This window comes from Physeter macrocephalus, chromosome 11, assembly GCF_002837175.3.
Source record: "Physeter macrocephalus isolate SW-GA chromosome 11, ASM283717v5, whole genome shotgun sequence".
Classification (NCBI taxonomy): Eukaryota; Metazoa; Chordata; class Mammalia; order Artiodactyla; family Physeteridae; genus Physeter; species Physeter macrocephalus.
Genome location: NC_041224.1, coordinates 131,916,936 through 131,921,137, shown reverse-complemented (window position 1 = coordinate 131,921,137; position 4,202 = coordinate 131,916,936). Strand labels below are relative to the sequence as shown.

Here is a 4,202-nt window from a genome sequence, read left to right as displayed (position 1 = left end):
CTTTTTTCTTCTCCATGGCCCCCATCCCCTGCAGTGACACGGTATTATTAAAAACATTAAGTCCCTGGAATTTATGCTTCAGAGCAAGACATCATTTGAGTAATTTCAAATGATGTACAGCTCTTCACGTAAAAAAGATGTTTTGTGGTCGTAATTAAGTTCAAAAAGTAATTAGATTCAAATAACCTGGCATATCATGCTTTAGCAATTACAGAACTATGATTTTGACACATGGCAATTTATAAGTTAGGCAAATGTGAAATGCTAAAAGATGTGAACAGCTGTTCTTCTGTTTAGAGTGCTGCAAAGTTCTGGCAATGACTTTTTCAGTTAACATAACCAGCCCACGATACAAAATACTAAGTCATAAAGTACAAATCCAAGGAAGGTAATACCTTTACTAAGTTACAAAACTTTGACAAATCAATACAGTACTCTTTAACACAATAAAGTATATTTTTGTTGGCGTCATTTATTACTTTCGTGATAGTTTTTACTCCAAAAATGTTAAGTACCAAATTAAAACATTGTGATTTTTAATGGTGGTTTATAGCAGAGCAAATTATTTTATACAATCAATGTCTTTTTAAAACTATACAGTGTCTCCTTTAAAAGTGAGTTCCCTCATGCAAGTTCTACAAGTTTATTGCAGCAGGGTAGTCGTGGGTATGTAAGAGGTGGCTCTGCTTGGTTCTGGGGTTGGTCCAAAACCAGGTAGAGTTCCAATGCGTGAAAAGCTTTAAAATTCTACCTTAAGGAGGTTTAATCAGCCAATACCAATTTTCAAGTACTTTTCAAAAATTGTTAAATTTTCACATAAATACTGGAATCCTCAAAATCAGGCAGTCATTTCACACAACACTAATTTCAGCTGATCCCTTTTATTTAGAAACACTGCACCTCTTGGTTTTGATCAAGTCACATAGTCTTTCTTCAGCTTATCAAAAAAAATTCTACCGAAAATATAGTTGTATTATTTATTTATTTAATTTATTTTTTAAAAATTTATTTATTTTATTTACTTATTTTTGGCTGCGTTGGGTCTTCGTTGCTGCTCGCGGGCTTTCTCTAGTTGTGTCGACCAGTTTCTCATTGCGGTGGCTTCTCTTGTTGCGGAGCACGGGCTCTAGGAGCACAGGCTTCAGTAGTTGTGGCGCATGGGCTCAGTAGCTGTGGCTCGTGGGCCCTAGAGTGCAGGATCAGTAGTTGTGGAACCCGGGCTTAGTCGCTTTGCGGCATGTGGGATCTTCCCCTACCAGGGCTCGAACCCGTGTGCCCTGCAATGGCAGGCGGATTCTCAACCATTGCGCCACCAGGGAAGCCCTGTATTTTTAAAATAACAAATTAATATACTGCCAGCTTGTAGAGACCTGGGGAACTGGGTGTTGTTTATCAACTTTCATTATCATTTTTTCACAAATGCTTTCCAATGCGTGAAAAGCTTTAAAATTCTACCTTAAGGAGGTTTAATCAGCCAATACCAATTTTCAAGTACTTTTCAAAAATTGTTAAATTTTCACATAAATACTGGAATCCTCAAAATCAGGCAGTCATTTCACACAACACTAATTTCAGCTGATCCCTTTTATTTAGAAACACTGCACCTCTTGGTTTTGATCAAGTCACATAGTCTTTCTTCAGCTTATCAAAAAAAATTCTACCGAAAATATAGTTGTATTATTTATTTATTTAATTTATTTTTTAAAAATTTATTTATTTTATTTACTTATTTTTGGCTGCGTTGGGTCTTCGTTGCTGCTCGCGGGCTTTCTCTAGTTGTGTCGACCAGTTTCTCATTGCGGTGGCTTCTCTTGTTGCGGAGCACGGGCTCTAGGAGCACAGGCTTCAGTAGTTGTGGCGCATGGGCTCAGTAGCTGTGGCTCGTGGGCCCTAGAGTGCAGGATCAGTAGTTGTGGAACCCGGGCTTAGTCGCTTTGCGGCATGTGGGATCTTCCCCTACCAGGGCTCGAACCCGTGTGCCCTGCAATGGCAGGCGGATTCTCAACCATTGCGCCACCAGGGAAGCCCTGTATTTTTAAAATAACAAATTAATATACTGCCAGCTTGTAGAGACCTGGGGAACTGGGTGTTGTTTATCAACTTTCATTATCATTTTTTCACAAATGCTGCTGTCGCTGTTGGTATGCTTATGCTCCCTCTTGCCGAAGCCGTCAATCCCTCAATTTCAGCATTTAATTTATGTATTACCCACTCCATTGCTTCTCGGCCTTTATTAGCATTTGACGGTATCATACTTGCCATCAGTCCTTCGAGGTTAACTGCTGAGACTGACTCCTTTCACGGTAATTATGGCTTCTTGAGTCAAAACAGTTTTTTCTGGGTCTTGAGGCAGTGGTTTGTATATGTCTCTTATCTACTGAAACCATATTTGTAAATGAAATATTAGTAGATTTAATTTCCATTGTTTTCTCTACGGGATCCACTACAGAATGTTCTTGCACATATGTTTTGGTTCTTGCTGCACCAATAAGAGATTTCACAATGGAAGGCCGTCCCCACTCTGTGCTGAGAAGTCTATGGCTGTGCAGCTTTCCAGAGGGATCTATGTGTATGTCCAATGCATCGACTCCAACCACACTCGGGTTCATAGGGTTTGGGTATTTCTGCATTGCAGCTGTTGTAACAGTTTCCCATGGGTGGTCAAAGACGTGCTCCGAAGTCCTGATCTGCATGGTGCCGGCGGCCGGCGCGGTGTCCCGGCGTCGCTAGGGCACAATGAAGCGAAGAAGCCACTCTTGCCCCCGCCCCGCCCCTCAGCCGCCAACTCTGCATTTTAAAAGATACCATATTTCTTCTAGCAAGTTTGGGTGTTCACAGCAAGAGGAATCTTAGGTTATCTTGTCCAAAATAATTGTTATATGATTACTTATTTAATGCCTGTCTTTACCTCTAGACTGCAAGCTTCCTGGACAGGTTCTGAGTCACTACTGTTACATGCAAGATCTAGCATAGTGTTCACATATAGTAGGTACTCAATGCATATTTGTAGAAAGAATGAATGAGTAAATGACTATCTAAATATTCATTCAACAAATGTTTATGAGAGCCTACACTGTGCCAGAATAGAGTAAGCTTACCGATGATTATGCGTTTGGTTAATATTTCTTGCGTTAGAGTGAGCTAGCTAGCCATTTGGGAGGGAGGGAAACTGGATTTCTCCCTTACTCCTGGGGGATGGTGATATAAATTTTAGGTGGATTCAAGATTTAAAATAAAAACCAAAAATGTAACAGTACAACAAGAAAACACAGTAGAACGTGTTTAGAATTTTGACACAAAACCTAAAAAGTAGTAACCTAACAATTTGATAAATTTTCATACATAAACTTTAAAACTTTTTGCATGGAAGAATACATGGAACATAAACACAGAAATAAATAAGAATCTGGTGTTGTAGTGACTAGAATAACTTTACAACCCACATGAAAAGTCAAAGGGCTAATTTTCTTCCATGTAAATATTTACAAATATACAAACTACCGCCCAGCAACACATTACCAAAGCGGGTTGTAGACTGGAAGGAGAAGTTCTCAGATAAAGATACATGGCTGGCTTATAAACATAGTAAAACATGTTCTGCATCATCGAAATTCAAATTGAAACAACACTTGCCATTTTTAGGCTATCAGAAGGACAAATATAAAAAAAGTTTGCTAATTCACACTGTTGGGGGAGTGTGGAAAAACAGATATTTTCTATGGATATGAGGTTGAATTGTTATGATTTCTATAGATGGCAAATTGGTAATCTCTATCAAAAATTTAAAAGTTCATATTCTTTTGCCTCAGAGTCCCATTTCCAGAATTTTATTTTATAGACATACTTTATAATATAGATATACCATATAGATATAGATATAATTTAAGTATGCAAAGGAATGTTCAAAGATGTTCCAATTTCAGTTCATTCCCTATTTTTGCTATATATTTCTCCATAGCATTATATTCTTCTAAGATGCTTTATGATCTATTTGTATGATCTATCTGTAAAAACAGATATGATCTATCTGTACAAACAGAATCATACCATTGGGTATGGTATGCTTCTGTTTGTATAAATGAAAAGAATGTAGTAAACATATATAAATACAAACATGTATATGGACACATTTATACGTATGTATGTATACATGCATAGATATGCACATATACTTCTGTGAGTGGATGAATAGATAGGTAGAT

General features: G+C 37.8%; 1 pseudogene; it reads right to left on the bottom strand.

Moving 5' to 3' along the window:
- Positions 1-2,109: 2,109 nt before the first annotated feature.
- LOC102978075 (PRELI domain containing protein 3B-like) lies at positions 2,110-2,774 on the bottom strand (annotated as a pseudogene).
- Positions 2,775-4,202: the final 1,428 nt, after the last annotated feature.